Source organism: Moschus berezovskii, chromosome 20 (genome assembly GCF_049115385.1).
Source record: "Moschus berezovskii isolate FMDL1 chromosome 20, NW_MosBer_1.0, whole genome shotgun sequence".
Lineage (NCBI taxonomy): Eukaryota > Metazoa > Chordata > Mammalia > Artiodactyla > Moschidae > Moschus > Moschus berezovskii.
The window spans coordinates 55,528,722-55,553,416 of record NC_142479.1 but is presented as its reverse complement, the minus strand read 5'-3'; the positions used below and the strand labels follow the sequence as shown (position 1 = coordinate 55,553,416).

The 24,695-nt window shown below is 47.8% G+C and overlaps 1 long non-coding RNA gene across 1 annotated transcript; it reads right to left on the bottom strand.

Moving 5' to 3' along the window:
- Nucleotides 1-5,552: 5,552 nt before the first annotated feature.
- Nucleotides 5,553-23,711, bottom strand: LOC148774752 (uncharacterized). Its single transcript, XR_016035545.1, has 4 exons — nt 23,388-23,711; nt 8,492-8,606; nt 7,285-7,389; nt 5,553-5,691 (listed from the first exon to the last, which is right to left on the bottom strand). It is a non-coding gene; the product is annotated as an uncharacterized LOC148774752 (long non-coding RNA).
- Between the last annotated feature and the right edge of the window lie 984 nt (nt 23,712-24,695).

Sequence of the window (24,695 nt, the reverse complement as noted above, 5' to 3'; positions counted from 1 at the left end):
TCACTTGGCCATACACCTGAAACTAACATAACATTATGAATTAACTATCCTTCCTTTTTTTTTTTAACGGTTAACAGAAGAGAAGAAGAACAGGGATTTCAAGGGGCTAGAGGGAACTTTCCTGGTCTTGGACAAGAAAGAAACAATGTGGCCAGAAGCCAAGGCCAGAGAAGGCAGGGAAGATGATGCTGGCTGGATAGAAGCAAACTGAAGTTAGGGAATAAGAGACTCCATAACGTGGCCACAAAGTTGTACTAGGTGGAAACTCTGAAAGGCAAGGGTGAAAAGGTACAGGGCCTGAGGAGTGAGTCACCTCTGGTAGGACACGGAGCTCTAACTGGCATTTTGGCTGCTTCAGGCTAGCCCTAAAACACACAGACAAGCCAGCTTTCATTTTCCATCTATGAATCACGAAGGGGGTGTCATTAATAATGGGCCTCTAGAAGCTTCCTATGAAGAGTCAGATCCCTTTGTTTCTGTGTCACTGAAGAAGCACATGTGCTATCAGTATATATATTTCACAACACTTAACATTTTATCACTTTCTGGAACTATAGTGTTAAATTTCACATCCTCTAAATTTCCAGCCCCACAGGCAAAAACCTCAGTCAGCCTGCCCTGGTCATGGCTGTGGTTGGGTCAGGTATCTCTTGTGATAGAAACTAGATTGGTTTATGCTTCACTTCCTGGATTTTGTTTCTCCTTTAACTTCTCTTTATTTCATGAAATCCCTTTTTTAAAAAAAAAATTCATCCTGTCTCTATTTTGCCAAGGAAAATTAAGAAAAGGGATATGAGTTCACATTTTGGTGAATGAAGAACAAAGAGTAGACCAGAGGACTTTAGAGGCCAAGTCGGGGGGTAGGGGGGAATTGATGCAAGCAAGTGACCTTGTATGGATTAAGGTACAGGCTGAGATTCTGGAGAAAACAAAAATATGGCATTTCATTCTCCACCCATGCTGTGGACTCATAGTGGATTGGCTCAGATGGTAAACAATCTGCCCGCTAATGCAGGAGACCCAGGTTCAGGAGACCCAGGCAATGGCAACCCACTCCAGTATTCTTGCCTGGAGAATTCCATGGACAGCGGAGCCTGGCAGCCTACAGACCACAGGGTCGCAAAGAGTCCTATATGACTGAGTGACTAACACACATGCTGTGGATCAGGACTAGGCAGGCAGACAGGGTCAACTCCTAAAGCTTATATGGACATCCAGATTCCTTCTCTTGCGTTGACCTGTCATTCCCTAGGGTGTTGTCATCCAGGTGAGCCTACCTTCCAGCCCAAGGCAGTGGGCAGAGAGAGCAAGTAGCATTCTCATACAGAAGATACTTGTAGCTTTTCTGCTTCATCACATTGGCCTCAACTTAGTCACATGACCATGTCTAGTTGCAAAGGAGGCTGGGAAATGTGGCCTCCTGTGGGCGCCATGTGCCCAACTAAAACGTGGGGCATCCTATTACTGAAAAAGAAGAAAGGGGCAGTAAATAATGGAGATAATTGTCACTTCCTGCCATAAGCCCCAAGGAAAGTGGTATCAGGGTTACAGGTGGAACTCTGGGACCAACCAGCAGGGACTCTTCTAGAGATCCTCCCCAAGGAATAAAGAAAGTTCAGGGCTTTGTTTTAAGCAAGTCTATGGTAGATAGTCCTTTAGCTCCTCATTCTCACCTACCTTGTGACCTTGGGTCAGGAGAATGGGCAAAATATATTTCTCCACCCTAATAACATTGAGCTTGGCCATTTGATCAGTTTTAGCCAATGGGATGTGAGCAGAAATGGCAGTGTGCCAATTTCAAGCCAAAGTCTAAAGGGCACCATAAATTTCTGCTCCTGCCATTTCACCACAAGGACATGTCCCAAACAGCAACTTGCCCAGCAAAGTGAACAAGCATGTGGAGCACACCTGAGTATAAGCCTGGAGCCAGGACAGCTGAGCCCAGCAGAGCCAGGCAACCCCAGGACTCATGAGCAGGGAAACAGGTTATTGGAAGCCACCGTTTGGAGATGCCCCATCATGGAGAGTTATTGCAACAAAACTGAGCGACACAGAGGGCTATGGCACCTCTAATCCCTGGTCCTGTCCTCATCCATCCTTCTCTACACTCTTATTTTTCCAGTTCATTAGCTGGCTTATTCAACAGTCATTTATAAGTTGCCTGTCCTGTGCCAGGCACTGGTCCAAGTGCTGTGGCTACAGAAACCTTAAGGCACTTCCAGGCTAAGGAGAGGGACAGTTGTATAAATAAATGATAACACTCTAACACAGTATGATAGTGTGATTTATAATAAAATATATATGTGTATATATGTATGTATATTTGGTCTTTATCTCCTTCTTGGCATGGAGATCTGAAAACCCTTGGAATTTCCTAAGTGAGGAGAGTGGTCAATGTGTCTTTTGTTACATTAATGAAGTGATTTTTGAAAAGCCCCTGGGTCACCTAAGGATGAGTGCTGGTCCCCAGGGGAAGCAGTCTTGTGACTGGAGGACTGGAGCTTTCATCCCACTTCCCCTGACCTTTGGAAAGGGGAGAGGGGCTGGAGATTGAGTTCAATCACCAATGGCCAATGATGAAACCAATCGTGCCCATGTAATAAAGCAGCCATAAAACATAAAGAAAGGACAGAATTCAGAGAGTTTCTGGGTTGGTGAACGTGTCGAGATGCAGGGAGAGTGGGGCACACTCAACACAGGAGTTCCATGCCCTTTCCCCACACCTTGCCCTATGCATCTCTTTCATCTGGCTGTTCTTGAGTTACATGCTCTTATAACAAACCAGTCATTGAGTAAGTGAAATGTTTCTGAGCTCTGTGAGCCACCCTAGCAAATTAATCAAACCCAAGGACAGGGTCATTGAAACCTCTGATCTACAGCAAGTCAGTCGTCTACCTGTGACAACCAGGACTTTTAATCGGCGTCAGAAGGTGAAGGGGTTGGCAGCCTTGTTGGACTGGGATCTGATGCCTTCTCCAGGTAGATAACTTCAGAATCTAGTCAAATGTCCTCAGAGAATTATTTAACAGTATGGGGGGGGGCGGGCGGCGGGGGCAGGAAACATGTATTTCATAATGTAAGTGCTATGGTCAGGGTTTCTGCAAGCTGCTGGGTGAGGGCGAAGCTCTGAGAATGGGAAAGCCAGATCTACTCTGCTTTGCTGCCTTTTGCTCCCAGCCCCAGCCCACAGCCCTCCTGGCCATCCAGGAACTTGATGGTCCACAGCAAGTGCAAGACTCCAGGAAGTGCTACAGATGGTTACTGTCCTTTCACAACAGCCAATATTTATTGGGTACTCACTAGGTGCTTCGGTGCCAGAGGAGTCATGTACCCTGCTGTCAGATTCATCCGTTCCCCTGATGATGACACTCAGCTGACAACTGGTAATAATCAGACACAACCTAAAAGTACATCTGTGGCTCGGGGGATAACTTACCTGCTCTGAGCCTCAGTTTCCTCATCTGTAAAAGAACATCCAACTCACAGGGCTTGGTGAAGATTTGGGAGCACAAATATAGGCTTGTCTGGCACAGTTTCCAGCACAAAGCAAACCAGCAATCAATAGAAGGCATTTTTATTTACTGACTTACTTCGCTTAGTATGATAGTCTCCAGGTTCATCCGTGTTGCTACAAATGGCATTATTTCATTCTTTTTTATGGCTGAGTAATATGCCACTGGGGCTTCCCAGGCGGTGCTAATGGTAAAGAACCTGCTTGCCAATGCAGGAGACGTAAGAGAGTTGAGTTTGATCCTGGAGTTCTATCCTTGGGTCGGGAAGATCCCCTGGAGGAGGGCATGGCAACCCACTCCAGTACTCTTGCCTGGAGAATCCCATGGACACAGGAGCCTGGCAGGCTACAGTCCACAGGGTCGCAAAGAGCCAGACACAAATAAAGTGACTTAGCACACGATATTCCATTGTATATAATATATATCACATCTTCTTTATCCATTCCTCTGTCAATGGACATGCAGGTTTAAGTAAGTCAGACAGAAAAGGATAAATATCAGATGATATCGCTTATATGTGGAATCTAAAAAGATGATACAAATGAACTTCAAAACAGAAACAGACTGACAGACTTAGAAAATAAATTTATGGTAACCAAAAGGGAAAGGTGGGGAGAAGTAGGGATAAATTAGGAGTTTGAAATTAACACATACACACTACTATATATAAAATAGATTATCAACAAGGACCTACTGTATAGCACAGGAAACTCTACTCGATATTCTGTAATAACCTATGTGGGGAAAGAAACTCAAAAAGAATGGATATATGCATAACTGAATCACTTTGCTATACACTTGAAACTAACACGATGTTGTAATCAACTCTTCTGCTTAGTCGCTTTAGTCATGTACAACTCTTTGCAATCCCCTGGACCACAGCCCACCAGGTCCCCTGTCCATGGAATTCTTCAGGCAAGAATACTAGAGAGGGTTGCCATGCCCTCCTCCACAATATAAAATAAAATTTCAATTTAAAAAGTAAATAAAATAAATTGGAAAAATAGAAGGCATCCTTAGCTAACTAGTGTAAGGCAAGTGGTAAAATGAGGCACCTACCTCACACATGGGCCTTCCCAGGTGGCTCAATGGTAAAGAATCCACCTGCAAATGCAGGAGACTCGGGTTTGATCCCTGGGTTGGGAAGATCTCCTGGAGAAAGAAATGGCAACCCGCTCCAGTATTCTTGCCTGGAAAATCCCAAGGACAGAGGAGCCTGGCGGTCTACATGGGGTCGCTTAAAGTTAGACATGACTGAGCAACTGAGCACGCCGCACACATGCATCTCACACACGAGGTAATCCTAAGGGACACGCAAGGCACATGCTGACTGTTCTCATCATTGGACTCTTGCGATCCTGCTTCTTGATGTCAGTACCGTACCAATGAACACCTTCCTGCCTGCAGTGTTTTTCTTCTTCTAAATTATTTCCTTGGGACAAATTCAAAATTATTTCTCCAACTCTTTCTGCATTTGTCAGATCCAAAAAAAGCAGGTAGCAGTAAATCCTGCAGCAGCTGAGGCCTGGGACCAAGTCACGGCAGCTCCCCTGCTAGGAGCTGCCAGCAGCGGGTGACCCACAGCTGCTCATTCTTGCTGAGGCTCCTGTGCCAGGGATGATGTCATCAAGGCAGAAGGGTTCTTCACGGGGGGACGGAAGGGGTGAGAGGTTTTTTGTCTCCTGGGATTTTTTTGTCTCCTGGGATTGCTACCTTTTCCTGAGGCGGGAAGAAAACTGGTGCCAATCCAGGGCATAGGCTTGCCCAGTAGTCCTTTGAGCATAGTCCAGAAAATTCCCATGGAAGTGTAAGTGTCACGTCAGAGCGGAGTTACATGGAGCTGAGTGTTGGGGTTGGAGCCTCAGCTTTGGAACCTGCTGCACCAGAGGAAATGCATGAGTAAGTGTGGAGGAAGGAAATAAAGTCCAGAAGAAGAGGCCGGGTCTGAGATGAGGGGGCTTCTCTATTGGATGGGTTTCAGAATTGCATCTTCAGAATTGTATGTAATATTGTGTGTGTGTGTGTGTGTGTGATCCAGATGTCAGCTAAAACACAGGATCCTTTGAGTTCCAATAAAATCAGTGCTGGACTTCCCCAGCAGTCCAGTGGTTAAGACTCTGCCTTCCAATACAGGGAACGTGGGTTCCATCCCTGGTCTGGGAACTAAGATTCCCATATGCTGCAAGATGTGGCAAAAAAAAGACAAAATCTTTAAAAAAATAAATAAACAAATAAGGAAGAAAGAAATAATAAAATAAAATCAGTGCCTACCCTGTCCCGCACATACCCCTCCCAGCCCCTCCAGGAATTCTAGGATCTGGATACTGACTTTTCTGTTTATCACTGGCTCTATGGTCTTCCAATTTAGTTCAGTCTGTGGAGTATCTCACCACCCTGCAGCTATTGCCCTTGTTCTACCCTGGATTGACGTGGACAGAGAAATCAGCCCCTCTCTGTGACTTCAGTATACACACAAAAGTCCCTCACACACAAGTATGGCATCATTTTGCTTTGATGGTGTTCGTACATGTGTTGTGTGTTTTTCATCTGCCCAGTGTCTCTTTCACCATCTGGTAAAACAGATAACTGCTTTTCCCCAATTCTTTGTTTCTGGTGGTTTGTTTAGGCGCTAAATTGCATCTGACTCTTTGCAACACTCTGGATTGTAGCCTGCCAGGCTCCTCTGTCCATGGAATTTCCCAGGCAAGAATACTGGTGTGGGTTCCCATCTCCTTCTCCACGGGATCTTCCCGAACCAGGGATCAAACCCGGGTCTCCTGCTTGGGAGGTGGATTCTTTACCACTGAGCTACCTGGGAAGCCCCTTGTGTTTCTGGAAGTGTAGAAAATAGATAATATTCCAGCCCACCAGCCCCCAAACTAAGCACATGACCCAGGCTTGGCCCAATCCAATTAAGGGACCCCATTCCCAAGGTGACTGAGCTGGTTCAAGTAGGCCTGGGGCTTCTGGGGCCATTTTCCCAACTCTAAGAAAGAGGCTTCTCTACAGGAAAGAGAATGAAGCCAAGACCAAAAGATGCCATGTCAAGAGGGGGACAAGAAGGGAGGTGTCTTTTGAGTCTCTGGATTCACTTGAGCTGCCACAACGTGAATAGTGCCCCCTTGAGGTGTACCACTCAGTGGGGTCATGGCTCCACCCGTCAACTTCCCAGCTAGGGAAGCCAACACAGTTCATTTTTCCTGTTTTTTTCTTTAAGAAATTTGAGTTGAGGTTTAATCACTTGCTACCAAAAGTCTGAATATAGAAAGGGTTTCCATCTACCCTTCCTTGCTGGTCCTCAAAACTTTGGCCAAGTCTGCAATGCATTTTCTCGTACTGAAGTCATGGAGAGGGACTGATTTCCAGTCTGGGTCAACCCAGAGCTGTACTTGCAGGGCGGTGAGACTCTCTACAAACAGAACCATTTTCTTATACAGCACAGTTAGTCATTCCTTTGTTAAGGATATCCTTTTCATGCCCTGCTCTGGGATCTGTAGCACCATCAAGTCATTTTCCCAAAGGAAGACATTTTCTTTCCCCAAAGGCAACTGAATCCTTAAACAGTTATATTTTCATAGTGTGCATGTATTTTTTTCTATTTGTATTTTTCTGGAGAGAAGTTTGGTCATTGTCATCCAATTCAGAGTTCCGTGACTCAGAAAATAAGATAGAGGAAAATAAAATGATGAGAGAGGGCATGGGGAGGGGTCTTCACACTCTAGAGCAGGACAGAGGAACTCGCTGCCAGACAGATGCTGGAGTCAGACATTACCGTGCAGATTGCACACTGTTGCAATCAGAAGAATCCTGAGAGGTTTTCAAACATTGTCAGCCTCAGCACCCTTTTTTCAAACAAAATCTTACCAGAAAACCCAATCTGCAAAACAGACAAAAGGAGGTAAGGAAAAGGGGCAAAAGGAAGGGGCAGCCTTGACTGTCAAACACATAAAAGAGGCTCTGAGAAAGGTTCTGTGAGATCTTTAAATCTCCTCAATGCATGGTTTAGAAAATCCCTGAATCCAATCGACTCATTTTACAGATGGGGAAACTGAGGCCCACTGGAAAAAGAATTGCTCAAGCATTCCAGCTCATTGTGACATTATTGGGACCAGAATCTAAGACTCTGAGGCTCTGGTGGCCAGGTCTGTCCTCTTCTCACTACCTGGGAAAATGTGGAGAAGGCACCTTCTGCCCCCACAGCCCATGGTGGTCAGTCTTGCCCAAAACCCACACATGGGGCGTGCCTCCAGTCCTGTAAAACACCCCCACTCCAGCCCCGTGGCCCTCCCAGCCTTTCTGGAGGGACAATGGGGACCTCCTTCACCCAGATGAGGGCTGTGGGGCCCAGAAGACAACTCCTTGCTCAGCTGGCAACGCACGGTCCAGGCTGCGTGTCATCTATCATGGTCCCCTGAGGAGGACCCAGTGTGAACCCCGGGGCCTCAGGGAGCAAGATCTGCTTGCGGCAGGGTCCCAAGACATCTCACTTTACAAGGATGGAATTTCATGACTTGTGTATTTTAATTAAATTTTTATTTTTATGGAATTTTAGTTAAAGTTCCCCCACTCCTGCAGCTTGCTCATTGTTATTAAAAACCACGACAAGAGGAAGGGATAAAAAATTTTTTTTTTTAAAAACCAACACTGTCCAAGTGAAAATGAAGCCACCTTTTAGAAAAGATCTAACAGCGCTGTACATTTGAAACCCACTCCTGGCCTTCCGATGTGGATTCCACCCCCGTAACTTCACAGATCAGATTTTAAGTCTGTGGCTTATTGCTTTCTGAGCCTCCTGGGGCTTATAGGATTATTCTGGATTTAATCCTTTAATAATTTTTCCTCCCTCCTGTCTAAGGCCTGGTTTTTCCAGCTGAAATTGGCCTGGGTGAAACAGCTTGCTTCCAGTTCTGATGGATTCCCCTCTCAGACTGCAGTCCTCTGTCACTGTAAGAAAATGAAGGAGAGGATATGGGACTTACAAAGAGAAAGCTTCAGGGCCCTGTTCTGAAGCTCTGGCGAAGAAGGGGAGGCAGCTGTGCCAACGTCTGTGCCCAAAGCCTGGCAGATGTTATCCTCTTTATTCCTTACCACAGCCTAGGAAGAAAGGGTTGTGCTGTGCTTAGTCGCTCAGTCGTGTCCTACACTTTTGCGACCCCATGAACTGTAGCCCACCAGGCTCCTCTGTCCAGGGGGATTCTCCAGGCAAGAATACTGGAGTGGGTCACCATGCCCTCCTCCAGGGGATCTTCCCAACCCAGGGATCAAACCCAGGTCTCACACACTGCAGGCAGATTCTTCACCATCTGAGCCACCAAGGAAGCCCTGGGAAGGGAGGGTTATTATTCCCATTTTCCAGAAGAATCTGAGTGAGTGAATGCAAGTCACTCAGTCGTGTCCGACTTTTTACGACCCATGGACTATACAGTCCATGGAATTCTCCAGGCCAAAATACTAGAGTGCGTAATTGTTCCCTTCTCCAGGGGATCTTCCCAATCCAGGAATCAAACTCAGGTTTCCCACTTTGCAGGCGGATTCTTTTCCAGCTGAGCCACCAGGGAAGCTGGAAGAAACTGAGGCTCAATGACAAAAATAACCTGCTTAAGCTGACACAGGTGGGAAGAAGCAGAACGTTTTCTTTGAACTATCTGCTACTGGACTTGGGGGTTTCTGGGCACTATCCACTCGGTGCCAACCTGTTGTTGCTTTCCGCTGAACTTGTGGCTAAACAGGTTCCTCCTTGGAATGGGGAGTTGAAGGGAGGAGACCCCTTGCTCAGCCAAGCAGCCCTGGCACTTACACGGTCAGTGTTGCCCCAAGTTCAAAGATCCCCAACTGAAGTGACTTCCCTGGTGGTCCAGTGGCTAAGAATCCACACTCCCAATGCAGAGGACCCGGATCCGAATCATGGTCAGGGAACTAGATCCCACATACTGCAGAGTTTACCTCCCGCAACTAAATATCCCATGTGCTGCACTAAGATCTGTCACAACCAAAAAAATAAATATTTTTTAAAAGCAGGGGAGCCAACTGAGCAGCCACTGTAAACCAGGAAGGTGCTAGAGGCGGGAGAACAGAAGAGGAGGAACAAATACCCCACCTGGGGATGGAACCAAACCCACTTGAACCCATGTAACAGCCCATAATGCCACATCGGGCTTCTCAGGGGGCTCAGTAGTGAAGAATCCACCTGCCAATGCGGGAGACGCAGGAGATGTGGGTTCAATCCCTGGGTCAGGAAGATCCCCTGGAGGAGGAAATGGCAACCCACTCCAGTATTCTTGCCTGGAAAATTCCATGGACAGAGGAGTCTGGAGGGCTACAGCCCATGAGGTGTCAGAAAGTGGGATACAACTGAGCATGCACATAATGCAAAAAAAATGCACACAAGGTACTTAGAATAGTCAAATTCATAGAGTCAGAAGTACATTGGTAGATGTCAGGGGGTGGGGTGGGAGATGGGGAGTTAGTGTTTACTGGGTACAGAGTTTCAGTTTAGGAAGATGAAAAACACCAGGAAATAGATGGTTAGACTGGTACAACAGTGTGAATGTACTTAGTGCCGCTGAACTGTACATTTAAATATGGTTAAAATAGCATGCTGAGATGGCTGGATGGCATCACCGACTCGATGGACATGAGTTTGAGTGAACTCCGGGAGTTGGTGATGGACAGGGAGGCTGTGATTCATGGGGTCGCAAAGAGTCAGACACGACTGAGCGACTGAACTGAACTGTATTATGTGACTTTTACCACGATAAAAAAAATTTAAAAAAAGAACGAAATACAAATCACAGGTCTTGCTCCAGACCTATTGATTCAGAAACTGAGGGTGGGTCTCAAAATCTGTATTGTTACAAATCCTCCAAGTGACTCGGAGGCGGGCTAGTGTTTGAGAATCAAGGAGCTATAGGAATACAGAGTGAAAGTCGCTCAGTTGTGTCCAACTCTTTGCAACCCCATGGACTATGGACTATACAGTCCACGGAATTCTCCAGGCCAGAATACTGGAGTGAATAGCCTTTCCCTTCTCCAGGGGATCTTCCCAACCCAGGGTTCGAACGCAGGTCTCCCATATTGCAGGCGGACTCTTTACCAGCTGAGCCACAAGGGTGGGAATACAGAGAGAGTGGTAACTGACCCTGAATGGAGCGATGAGGAAGCCTTCCTGCGGGAAGAAACTCCTGTAGGGAATCTTCAAGAACAAGGAGCCACGGGACTTCCCTGGTGGCTCAGTGGTTAAGACTCCATGTTCCTAGTGCTGGGGGCCTGGGGTTTGATCCGTGGTCAGGGAACTTGATCCCACATGCTGCAACTAAGACTCAGCACAGCCAAATACATATTAAAAAAAGAACAAGGAGCCAGATGAAGGGATAAAAATAAGTCCCCAGGTGAATGAAGCTGTGCAAGAAAGAGCACAGAGAATGAGCAGCTCTGAGTGTTTTCAAAGAATAGCAGGGACAATGGGGTTGGCTGTCAAAAAGCTGGAGGGGCTGGGGAAAGAGAAAGATAAAAAATCTGAGTTTCTGAGAAAAGGAAGGTGAGAAAGAGAGTTCGGGTGTGCAGGTGGACCCTGTGCATAGACAGCCCAGTCTGAGCCATGCAGGACAGACATCCCCAGGGACTTGGAAGCCCCCCCTCCTCACCCCCGAAACTCCTCCAGTTAACCAAAACGGCATGACCTCATGTGTTATGGCTGCAGAGGCGTGGGGAGGCCAGATCCGGTGTTTGTATTGAAATTAATTGGGGGCTCCGTGGATGATGGAGGCTCTGAGGAATGCGTCGCCCCCCTGAAGTGATCCCGCGAACAATGGTGTCGCTTTTGACCACCGTGGCCCCCAGCGGTTCACATCTGCACGTCCACAGTCCACAGCCCTTCTCCGATGAAATCATAATCACAGACAGATATGAATATTTAAAATCCAAAGCGGATACCTACAGGGGTTTGGGATGGGGAGGACTCAGGCCCACACCCCAGAGCTATTTTTAGGCTAGGAAACCGAAGCTCCCATTTTACCAGGGTAGCGGCTTGTCAATCAGGAAAATCCCATCACTCGCCCCCAGCCCAGATTTATGGTGATTCAGAGGGGAGATGCTGCCAGGAACAGGGCTGGGGCCAGGAAAATTTCATCTGTCTGGAATCCGACAGGAAAAAAGAGGCCTGGAAATTTCAGAGGAAGCCGGACCGTTGCCGGCACAGCGCCTCTGTTTGTGTTCGCTCAGCTGGCTCCTGTTAGCAAGTTAAGGGTCCGCTGAGGAAAAGCGTCAGGCCAGGTTTTTCCATCACTCCAGAACCTTGAGCTTGATCCCCAGGCAGCGGCTGCTCCCGCGACCTCTGACCCCAAACAACAGGAGCCTTCACCAGGTTTCCCCTGGGCCCCCAGCCCTGGGCCGCATCTTAAATCAACATCTTTGGTTGGTTTTTTTTTTCTCTTTTCTCTTACAAAAAGAAATGTAGCTAAGCAATTCTATCTTTTTTGTTGTTTGTTTAATCAGACTTTTAGCACACTCAAGAAGTAGGGTTCAATACAACCACTAATTAATTCAATTTAGCTTTCATTTCCTCCCCTGGAGTGACCCAGCTCTCCCGAAGTGTCTTCTCATTTGTCCTCCCTGGTGCTGAGGCACCAGGAACCCCTAACTTCCAAATCTGATGCTGTGAGCTCTAGAATACAGCCAGGGATCAGGGCTATGTGCAAAATCCTGCTGCAAGTAGAAAGAACCATCCATGCAAAGACAGAGGAGCAGGAGAGAAGGGAGCATACACACAGCCACAGCCTGAGGAGTCTCGTGAGCCCGGAACACAGATGGGATTCGAGGGCCGGGCTGGCTCAGGAACGGGACTTGTTTAGGGTATTGGGTCTTAGGCCCAGGGCACTGGAAAGTTTAACTGGGGAACACTGAGGTCAGATGGGCACTTTGACCCAATGACCCTGGTAGTACTGTGGAAGCAGGGGTGCAAAGGGGTGAGTTTGGAGGCAGAGGGACCAGTCAGAAGAGAGATCAGGGATGGATAAGGCAGGGCAGAGGGACTGGAGGGAAGGGCAGGGTTTAGAAGGCATTTAGAATCCCAATTCTGTTACCCCTAGGGGCTGGCAGATGGGAGCTGTTCAATAATCAAACATCGGTGGGCCACGGGAGACCTAACTTCCTAAGGAATGAGAAGTAAAACCTCATGCCACAATCTGCGAGAGACAGAGAGCGTCCAGGCCCATAGCTCCTTCATACAGGCCCGCTGGGGCTGTGGTCGATCAGGCATCCAGGGGAGTGAAGCCTGGGGGCCTGGTGGTGACCTACATCTGCCGGTCTTGGGGCCCAGGGTCTCCAGGACAGTGAAGAAAGCTTTAGGAGATCAGTGAGGCACTTGCTTGGGGCACAGAAGGTAAGGGGGTGCCCAAAACCTCAAAAATCAAGATAGATGATTTTTTTAATATTTATTTGGTTACACTGGATCTTAGTTGCAGCACACAGGATCTTCAGTTAAGGCATGCAGACTCTTAGCTGTGGTATATGGGATCTAGTACCCTGACCAGGGACCGAACCCAGGGCCCCTGCAGTGGGAGCATGGAGTCTTAGCCACTGGACCACCAGGGAAGTCTCAAGAGAGATAATATTTTACTGCAGTATTTTGATCAAAATTAATGCCAAAATTCATAATGAACAAAATAAAAAATTTTCAACAAAGACAAGCTCCAACCTTGCTCTCAGTCCCCTGCCTCATCCACCTCACCCTAATCCCAGCTCTGGTTCCAATAAAAAATTCATTTTAGAAAGCATGGGCTGTACTGTACTGAATTTTTTTGAATCTTGTGTTGAATTGTATTTCTCCTGATTACTGAGTTTGGGGTGCCTCATCGTATTTTGGGCCTGTAGCAAATGACCACACCTTTCATCCTAGACCTGGGCCTGACACACAGGACCACTTTCTGGAGTACAGGAACCCCTAGGAGAAGAGGTCTGGCCTACAGAGAACAGCATGCCCAAGCCTATGCAAATTCGGCTGGATATCACTCTGATCCTGTGTGTGCTAAGGGCTCCGTGCTGGTCGAAAACTCAGAACCAAGGGGTCCCACGGATCCTTGCTCCCTGTCCCTTGGAAAGTCTAATGCTACCTGGAAAGAGTTTAGCAAAGTTTCTAAACTCAGTTGCCTCATCTGTGAAATGGAGAGAAGAATGCTTATTTGTTGCTTTTCATTTCAAAGAAATCTAAGTCAGGCCAAACCCAAGACTTCTAGACATCTGATCCACCAACCAGGCACCGTCCTGAGGAAGTAGAGATAAATAGCATGTGAGAAATATATTTCCAACCCCCTGTCCCCCACTGCAGCGGATACCCGCAGATTAGATAGAACTAGGCCCAAATACACATTAAAATCAGTCATTGTTCTGTTCATTCCTTTCTTCCTTCAATAACAGACACGGACGGAGCACCTGTATATGCCAGCTGCTGCTGAGCATTGGTTGAATCCTTCATGATCCTTGGCCTCAAGATCCAGTAGAGTCAGACAGACAGAAAAATAACTGCAAGATGAAGTGCCTTGTGCTCTTTAGAGACAAAAGAATGTGGGAATCTAGAGAGGACAACTACTGAGCTGACAGTGGTGGTGGTGGGAGGAGGGCATTGCAGAGCAGGACCTTGAATTCCATTGAAGTAGAATCATGCCAGAAGACCGACAGACTAGCACCTTTTGGACAAGGACCTGGACTTAGTTTGTTCAGCCTGCTATAACGAAAAACACAGCAGATGCGTGGTTTTATAAAAGAAGTGTATTTCTCACAACTCTGGAGGCTGAAAAGTCCAACATCAAAGTGCTGGCAGGTTTGGTGTCTGGTAAAGACCCACTGCAGAGACATTACTTTGCCAAAAAAGGTCCGTCTAGTCAAGGCTATGGTTTTTCCCATGGTCATGTATGGATGTGAGAGTTGGACTGTGAAGAAAGCTGATAGCCGAAGAATTGATGCTTTTGAACTGTGGTGCTGGAGAAGACTCTTGAGAGTCCCTTGTACTGCAAGGAGATCCAACCAGTCCATTCTGAGGGAGATCGATCCTGGGTGTTCATTGGAAGGACTGATGCTAGAGCTGAAACTCCAATACTTTGGCCACCTCATGTGACGAGTTGACTCACTGGAAAAGACTCTGATGCTGGGAAAGGTTGGGGGCGGGAGGAGAAGGGGATGACCGAGAATGAGATGGCTGGATGGCATCACCGACTCTGTAGACATGAGTTTGAGTGAACTCCGGGAGTTGGTGATGGACAGGGAGGCCTGGCGTGCTGTGATTCATGGGGTTGCGGAGAGTCGGACACGACTGAGCGACTGAACTGAACTGAACTGAACTGAAAGACCCACTTCCTGGTTCATGTTCTTCCATGGCAGAAGGGGCAAAGGAGCTCTCTGGGGTCTCATCTTTATGAGATGTGCCCTTACAGGGCACTAATCTGATCATGCTTCATTCTTTCTGGAGCAATTAGTAATTGCCCTCTGCTCTTCCCCAGTAGCATATTGGACACTTTCCAACCCTAGGGCTCATCTTCCGGTACCATCTCTTTTTGTCTTTTCCTACCGTTCATGGGGTTCTCTTGGCAAGAATATTGGAGTGAATCTCCATTTCCTTTTCCAGTGGACCACCTTTTCTCAAAACACTTCACTATGACATCTGTCTTCATTGGCCCTGAACGGCATGGCTCATAGCTTCACCGAGTTACACAAGCCCCTTCACCAAGACAAGGCTGTGATCCATGAAGAGGGATGTGAATAGATACTTCTCCAAAGAAGAAATAAATGAGCAATTAGAATATCACCAGGACTTTCCAGGTGGCTCAGTGCATTCCACCTGCAATGAAAGAGACTCAGAAGGCAGGTTCAATCCCCAGGTCAGGAAGATCCCTGGAGGAGGGCATGGCAACCCACTCCAGTATTCTTGCCTGGAGAATCCCAGGGATGGAGGAGCCTGGAGGGCTACAGTCCATGGGATTGCAAGGAGTCGGAGACGACTGAAGTGACTGAGCATGCATGAGCAATTTGATCATGAGGGCTCAGTCCTTATGACCTAATCGCTTCCCAATGGTTCCACCTCTAAACATCATCAGACTGGGGATCTAGATTTCAACATGAATTTTGAGGGGACGCAAGCCTTCCATTCCTAGCATACCTATACAAATGAGGGTAGAGTGTGAAAAAAGGCAGCATGATGAAAACGGGAAGAGGCTTAGATGGTGGGGCAAAGTGTGCGGGAGGGACAGTGATGGGAGAAGGAGGCGGTAAGATAAACTTGGTGTGGACCACAAAAGGCCCTGTGTGTGGGACTTCCCTGGTGGTCCAGGGACTAAGACTCGGTATTTCCAGTGCAGGGGGCCACAGTTCAACCCCTGGTTGAGGAACTGGATCCCTAGATCCCACATTCCACAACTTGAGTTCGCGTGCTGCAACTAAAGACCCTAAGTGCTGCAACTAAGATCTGGAGCAGCCAAATAAATAATAAAAAATTAAATTAAAAAAAGAAGGAAAGAAAGAAGAAATAAAAATAAAAAAAAGAAAGGCCCTGTGTGCTGAGATAAAAATTTGGATCTTATTTTCCTGGCAATGGGAAACTATTTAAAGTTTTTAGACAGAAAATGGCATTTTTTTTTTAATCTGTTTTTAGAAAGAGAATGCTGGCAGCCGTGGAGGGGGGGACTGAAGCTGGAAGTATGTGGAGGTAGAAAAATCAGTTGGGATATTGAGCAATAATCTAAGGGAGAAAAGAGGAAGTCATGGACCAAGACAGTGGTGGTGGAAATGGAGAGCAGGGATGGAGTTAAAGAGATTTCTCTAAGAAGCAACACACCTTGGTGACTAAGTAGACACGAAGGGTGAGGGAGAGGGCAAAGTCTACCTTGATTTCCAGGTTTCTGGTTTAGGTGATTGTGCACGTAAGAGACACGTGTTCGATCCCTGGGTCAGGAAGATTCCCTGAAGGAGGGCATGGCGACCCACTCTAGTAATGTTGCCTGGAGAATCCCATGGACGGAGGAGCCTGGCAGGCTCTGGTCCACAGGGACACACAGAGTTGTACACAACTGAAGCAGCAACACAGCACGCACAAAGCACGCACATGCACAGTGGCAACAGCGAACCAAACAGAAACAGGAGAGGAGGGCTAGTTGGGGAACAGTGCGGGCACTCCATTTTGGACTTGTTGACTCTGGGTGAATGGAAGATGCTCAGATGAAATAACCAAAAGGAGATATGATGGGTTCAGGACAAAGCTGAGGCTGGAGATATTACCATGTAAGCTAAGGACAGATGGGCTCAGGTGAGCCAAGCCAGAGGGAGGGTACAGGGAGAAGAGAGCTGGAGAAGAAAGGCCAGCGGAGGAAGAGTGGAAAAAGATGAGAGACCAGGGGCCAGCAAGGAGATCCGGGAGGAATAGAGCAGGGAAGAGTGCTATCCAGGCGACCATGATTGCTGATAGACAAAAGGAGGAGAAAGGGTTCCATGCAGCAGAGCAATGACATAAAGATGAGAACCAAATTGTAGTTTGAAGCCGAGGAGGTCATTGGTGACTCTAGTAAGATCAACTTCAAAATCCACCAAAATCTGCCTCTCCACTCAATCCATGGACTCCCACATCTGTCTTCATGGGATGGTGGGAAGAGGGTTGAGGAATCCATGGGAGGTGAGGAAGTGGATGATGCCTTCAAGAAGTTCTGGGATGCCAAATGACATGAGCAGGATGTTTAACTCCAGCAGGAGTTCACATGGATGACAGCTCCTCAAAGTCTCCATCATCAGGGTCTGGGTCCCCAAAGTGAACCACATTTACCCCCTGCCTCCCCAGAAGCCCCTCCAAGACTAGCAGGACCACATTATGTAGTATCAACAGATGAACAAATTATCAACTACAGTGAAGAATTTTGCCTTTTTGGTCAACAAGATACCCAAATCCTGTTGTTCCACCAAGGCATCCTCCATTGTTACAGAGATTAAGTTGTTAAGAACAAGAAGAGAATTATGAACAGCTTTTGGTTTTAACTACTTAGCATGAGAAACCAGACTGAGAACAGAAAACAAAACTATTATAACAAGGAGAAGATAAGAAAATACAGTTAGCCAAGCTGGAGGAATTTCTTTTAGAGACACTTGCTGCATCTCAAGGCAAGATTTTGGAAAATAAGGGCCAGATGAAATCTCTGAATCAGACAAAAGCAAGCAGTGCACTTACTCAAGTCACTTGAAGAATTTACAAATTCCAAATTTCTCTTAATCAAATAAATATTTCCTTCTTGGTGATTTTCTATTGCTTTCTTAAAGGTTCATATTAATGTGATAAACAATATAGTATCAGGACATCAGGAGAATCATGATTGCAAAAAAAGAATGCTATCCAAAAACACACACACAAGAAAAAGTTCCAGTGACTTCCCTGGTGGTCCAGTGGCTAAGACTCAACTCTCTTAATGTAGAGGACCTGGGTTCAATCCCTGGTCCATTAACTAGATCCCACATATTGCAATTAGAAAAAAAAAAAAAGACCCTGAATGAGGAGACTAAGACCTGAAACAGCCAAATAAATAAATGGGTTTTTTGTTTTGTTTTGTTTAAAAAAAAAAAAGGAAGTTCTAGGATGAAGAGATGATGTTTGTAGGGCAGACAGAGTTCCAAGACAGTGAGACAGAAGGTCTTATAAGAGAGAGAGACTTGAACAAGGTTTTAGGATCAAGAGGAAAGGCATTGAAGAGAGAAGTAAGATCCCAATTAAGCTGCACAAGAACGCCAAGCTCAGACCCCAACCTCTGAGGCCCTTGTTCAACTGGTTGCTTCAAGTTCAACCCTCATTTTCCCAGAGAGCACTTAGTTCCCCAGCCATACTTCCAACACCTATGTCACCCCTAATTCACCAGAAGCATATGACAAAACAATGTGTGAGCAACACATTCCTCAGTCCTGCTCAGAGTCCTGGAGAAGATCTCACCATCTTAAAGATGCTGGAAGGCAGGCGCTGGGCTCTCAGGAATGGGCAAGATGGACCTCTACTCTGCTCTGGCTCAGGTACCTCCAAGGAACAGAGACCACTTAAGTCACCCCAAGGAAAGGGGAGTGGGTGACAAGGATATATGTGGTCAGGGGTCCAGAGCCTGAATGCAAATGGGAAAGCCAGAGAAGGTGGCAGCGTATGGCCCCCGTGTTGAAGTTGCTTTATTCTCCTCTGGATATCTGTACCGTCCTCTCTCTGCCAACCGTTCCCTCCACTCTATTTCTTCAGCTCCCTTCTAACTTTGGTTTGCAGGAGGCTTTGACTTTTCATCCTCAACTTCACAGATTCCCCACCAGCTACTATCTGAATTGCCACCAAGTCCGGCTTCTGTTTCCCAGCGAAGGTTCTAGACAGGGATCCAACTGGCCCAGTTCTAGCTCAGGCAAGGCCTTGGGTCACTAACCAGTCTAGAGTTGCCTGTCTTTAGGTCAGATGCCCACCCCTGTTCCAATTATTGAGAGCAGTAAGGAGGGACCCGGGGACCCAGGACACCTCCACTTTGTTTTTTGAGTTTTTTTAGTATTTATTTATTTGGCTTTGTTGGGTCTTAGTTGTGGCATGTGGATCTTCGACTCATGGCTCCCTAGTTGTGGCACTTGGGCTCAGCAGTTGTGGCACACAGGCTTAGTTGCCCTGCGGCATATGGGATCTTAGTTCCCCAACCAGGCATCAAACCCGCGTCCCCTGCATTGCAAGGTGGATTCTTAACCACTGGACCACGAGGGAAGTCCCACCTCCACTTTTAAATCCAGCACTTCCTACAGAGGCTGGAATGGGAGATGGGCAGGCAAGCACCCCGAAGCCCATCCAGCACAATAAACCTACTTTTTTTTTTCTAAACCAGCTAATATGGTCTGAATTGGGAGAACGACTAGGGGCAGGAAATGATGAGGTTTCAAACCACCATTCAAGGATTCTTAAGGCGCTACGCACATACTATGGACCTTTGAGATGACTACATTTAGACCAGGAAGTGGATGTGTAGCAGAGAATGATGGAGACAGTGGGAAATGCGCCTTGCTCCCGTGACACACATCCTGGCTCCCTCCACCCAGAGATGGAAAGAGTTGCCCACTTAATGCACTGTGTCCAGGGCTCTCCTATCTGCTGACTTGGTGCTGGCCTTCTGTGGCCTCCTCCTTCCAAAAAGTACGAGAACTTGGGAGCCAAGGGTAGAAGCCTGAGGATGTGGGCTGGCCCTTTGGCCTCCAGCCCTCCCAGCCAGGGTGGCGTTCTCCATCCTCAAGCTCCCCCTGCCCCTCCTCCTGCCTCGGCCCAGGCCCTGACCACAGCAGCCAATCTGCAGAGGGCTCTCCCAGAAGTCACTGGCTATCCTTTCAAAAGTAGCAAGAGTTCCAAAACCAAACTCCAGATGCCTTCCCTCCCACATCCTCCCTCAGCCCCACCAGCCTGTCCACCTCGTGAAACAAAGAGACTTAGAGATCACAAGTGTGGAAATGACATCAACGAACATTGGACAGAGACTTGTACCAGGAGGGGAGCGGGTCTGGGGAGGGGGCCCAAGAGCGGTGGCCTTAACTGACCCATTGCCCTGCCTGCATTCTGCTTCTTTCTCCCCCAGCCTTTCAGCCCTCTAAAGCTTTCAGGGCACAGGAAGAGTCTGTCTTCCTTAAAGCAGGAGTAATGTTCGCATCTGCTCTTAACAGAACATCCGGTAACACCTTAATTGAAATTTTAACTGGTTATTCCAGCTGACCAGGAATGCAAGCAAAATCAAAGCTGTGAAGGTGCCAATAGATACACAATCTTTTCACTAGTGAAAGATTGCTGCTGTGAGCTGTGTGCTACACTGGGATTTGTGACCTCTGGTGGGGAGGATTTTGATCCAGGGCCAGAGACCAGGCATGACCACTCAGAGCTTTTTGTGTAACAGAATTTTAAAGTATAAAAGAGATAGGGGAACCTCTGACATAGTCATCAGAAGGGGGCAGAATGAATGCCCCCTTGCTAGTTTTTAGCAAGGCGTTTTATGTCTGTCTGTTAGCAAGCTGTTCATCAGATAAGAGAGACACCTTAAGGCTGAGGGAGTTTCACCAGGCCCCTCTCCCACAATATGCATTTTTGAGATAGAATGGCACAAGGTGTGTCATCTCTGGCCATAAAACAATTGACATGAATACTGGTTTGTCACGCCATTATCAGCCCAAGGTTTGAGAAAAGAAAAACAATCTTAAGCGGAACCATTTTGAAGAAAGGCAGATTCCAAAGCAAATGCATAGTTTCATTCCGTTCCGTTCCATTCCATCGCTCAGTCGTGTCCAACTCTTTGCGACCCCGTGGACTGTAGCCTACCAGGCTTCTCCGTCCATGGGATTCTCCAGGCAAGAATACTGGAGTGGGTTACCGTTTCCTTCTCCAGGGGATCTTCCTGACCCAGGGATCGAACCCAGGTCTTCCGCATTGGAGGCAGATACTTTAACCTCTGAGCCACCAGGGAAGCCCCATAGTTTCATTAACACAGCTTAAAAAAAAATTTCCATAAGAAAAACGCATTGGTTAGCTCAAGGTTTGAGAAAAGTTCAGGCAGAACCAGGTGTCCTCAACACAGAACTAAAAGAAACCTCTTTTAATTTTGTGTAGAGAAGCGGGGGGGAAAGGCTGGCACTTGCAATTTATTTCCTCCTGCCGCTTGGGGACCTCTGGCCTTCCTACCTGTTAACCCTCTCAATAGAAAAGAGAGAGGGCTTCCCTGGCAGCTTCCCTGGTGGCTCAGATGGTAAAGAATCCACCTGCAATTCGGGAGACCTGGGTTCAGTCCCTGAGTTGGGAAGATCCCCTGGAGGAGCGCATAGCAACCCACTCCAGTATTCTTACCTGGAGAATCCCAATGGACAGAGGAGCTTGACGGGCTACAGTCCACGGGGTCGCAAAGAGCTGGACACAGCACAGAAAAGAGAGGGACAAAGGCTAAGGACCAATGAACCAGGGGAACCCAGGACAACTCTATTCCAACACAGCTCAAACATCATGTCCCTGCCTCTCAGGAGACCCCAGGCTACCACCCCAAGATCCCTCTTCTCCCTAAACCTCCCCAAAACACAGTCACATCCATCCTTTCTCATCCAGCCCTCTGCCACTCTCAGGCCTAAACTGACCCAATGAACCCTGTTTCTTGTTCACATTAGACTAGCGGTCAGCAGATTTTAATAATGTGAATCCAGAAGATGCCCTGAGACTGTCCTCTTGGGACCCTGCTTCACTGCCCGGAGAGCCACAGCAGGGTGCAGGAGAGCCAGAGAAGCCGCTAGAAACAAACATGGTGACAAACGCTTACTGGAATATTTGGCTGGGAAAAGCTTTGTTCCCACATAAAATCGACCCAGATGGATTATGCAAAAGAAAGTGACACGCACGAGTTTTAAATAAAACATCATTTTCCAAATTATGTGGGCTAAATACAATGTGAGATCCAGGATGAGAGAACAGAAAAAGCCCACGGATGGAAAAACTGACTAAACACAAATAAAGACAGGAGTTTAATTACTAGTAAAGTATCCAGGTTAATCTCCCAGTTTTGACTAAAGTACCTTGGTTATAGAAGAGGTTAACGAGGGGAAACTGGGCTCAAGGGTGTACAGGACTCTGTACAACTCTGTTGCAACTTTTCTTTTAATCTAAAATTATTCCAAAATTTAAAGTTTATTTTTAAAAAAAAATCATATGACTGTTTCTAGCTTCCTAATCCTCCCCCACCCCATCCTCACTACTCCTCCTCCTTCCCCCACCCCACCCCCCACCACCAGCACAAATTCACAATCTGCCGCTCCAAATCAGAGTTCCTTGGGTGGCAACCACTAAGAGTCCCATGAGGACGAGCTGGGGCCAGAGGCAGGATGTGTGGTCATGGGCGGGCTTGAACCAGCAGGAACACAAGGGAGTCGGGCTGTAGAACCACAGACAGACTAAAGCCCTGGAATTTCAGATCATTCCAGATCTACGGGTCATTCGTTCATTCAGTAAGTATTTATCCTCGCACATGCCAAGCGTCGTGCTAGGCTGCTGTGAGAGTGAGGGTGGTGGGGGAAGAGCGTTGCAGGTACAAAATGAATGACACCCAGAGAAACACACAGTCTCCTCCCATAAGGAAGCAGTGAGGGAAACAGATGTGTTCCCCAGGCAGTGACAATACCCAGCAGTGACTGGAGGATGAGGGTATGCACAGAATCTGCCAGGGTGATCAAAGAAGCCTTCACAGGGGCTTCCCTGGTGGCTCAGTGGTAAAGAATCTGCCAGCCAATGTAGATTTGATCCCTGGTCCGGGAAGATCCCACATGCAATGGAACAACTAAGCCCATGCTCCACAACAACTGAGCTCTCACTCTAGAGCCGGGGAGCTGCAACTCCTGAGCCCACGTGCCACAACTAGAGAAGCCCACTCGCCAAGGGCCCATGCTCTGCAGCAAGAGAAGCCACCACAATGAGAAGCCCACGCACTGCAACTAGAGAGCAGTCCCCACTTGCTGCAACTAAGAAAGCCCACGCAGCAATGAAGACCCAGCACAGCCAAAAATAATAATCATTAAAAAAAAGAGGAAAACTTGACAGAGGAGGTGGCATAAGCTCTGGCAACTATAGTTCAGTTGCTCCCTGTGACCCAAAGAGAGTCAAACACAAGCCTCTGGCTCTGGCAGCTGGAAGAAGGAGCCGAGGAAAAGGAAGGCCATGCCCCCTAACAAATATCAGGTGCTGCTGGCACCATAAAGTCATCATTACCATCATCACCATTACCATCATCATCACCCTCAGGACTCCGATGACCCAGTAGGAGGCCCAAAGCCCTAAAGGGAGCCCCCGGTGAGGGACAAACAGGCATAAAGGGGACCTGGGGCTGCTTCCCATACCTGCAGCTAAGGGGCCACTTCCCAGCGGCCTGGGGCGTGTTGACACAGCTGGGGAAGAAAGGCTTGTTGACTCATTAATCACTTCTGCACAGGAGCTCCGAGGGAGGGGTGCCCCAGGGGCCTGGGCTCTTTCTCCCGGGGCTCCTGATGGTGGAGGGGGGCACCTGGCCTCAAGCCTGGAGCCAGGGATGGGTCTGTAGAAGCCAGGATGGCACAGAGGAAGGCTGCCAGGCCCCAGGGACACCCCCCCAACCCCAGGCCAGGGGGATTTCCCAGGCAGGATGTTTGTCTAAAGAGCAGCAGCCTTCCTGCCCAGAGGTTAAAACCGCTTCCAGCCTGTGGCTGGTAACCCCCTAACAGACAGGTCCCAGGAGAGGCATATACTTTTTTTCTTTCTCTTGTGGCCAAGTCAGTGTCAGCTGCTTGCCACGCGGTTCCTGACCCTCCGTAAACCCCGTGTGTGTGTGTGTGTGTGTGTCTCTCAGAAGATAATCTGAAGGCCTCAAGATCACTCGCCTTTGCTGAGAACAGAGAGAAGATCCATTAGAACCGGAAGGCTGTTTTAAACTCAGCAAGGGAGAGGATAAGAAACTGAATTAAGAATTATTTCTTCATTCATACGTCATTATTTATCCCACAAACAGCTAGTGAACACCGACTATATGTGTGGCACTGCTCAAGGAGCCCAGGAGACAGCCGAGAGTGGAGAGAAAGCCCTGCTTTTTTTTTTTAAATTTTATTATTCATTTATTTATTTATTGGTCATGCCTCACAACATATGGGATCTTAGTTGCCTGACCAGGGATCGATCCCATGGCCCCTGTGGTGAGAGCGCAGAGTTTTAACCACTGGACCACCAGGGAAATCCCAATCCTGCTTCTCTGAAGCCTACCTTCTAGAGACAGGGGGCAGAGGACAGGAGAACAGTGTGTTCACTGGAGTCATCAGGACGGCCGAGGCCCTGAATCCAGACCCAGTTTCCAGAACTGCCCTCCCTGGGGCCTCTCTCCCTCACACAGCCCCCACGCCTCAAGTCTAAACCCAGAGGCCTGAGGGGGTACTGGCAGCGGGAGGACAGGAAGGATCTGCTCCAAAGGGTGAAAGAAGGAAGGGTGGGCATGTCCCCTCCAGGTTAATTTTCAAGGCTCTGGACTAGCAGGTGGGCCAGAGGCCAGGGTCTCTGCCCTCTCCCCACACTTCAGGGAGCAAAGGGTAAGCGTGTCCTTGCGCGCGCGCATGTGTGTGTGTGTCTGTGTGTGTGTGTGTCTCCTCACTCCTGCCTTAATTCACTCTTTCTCCTCCTTTCTT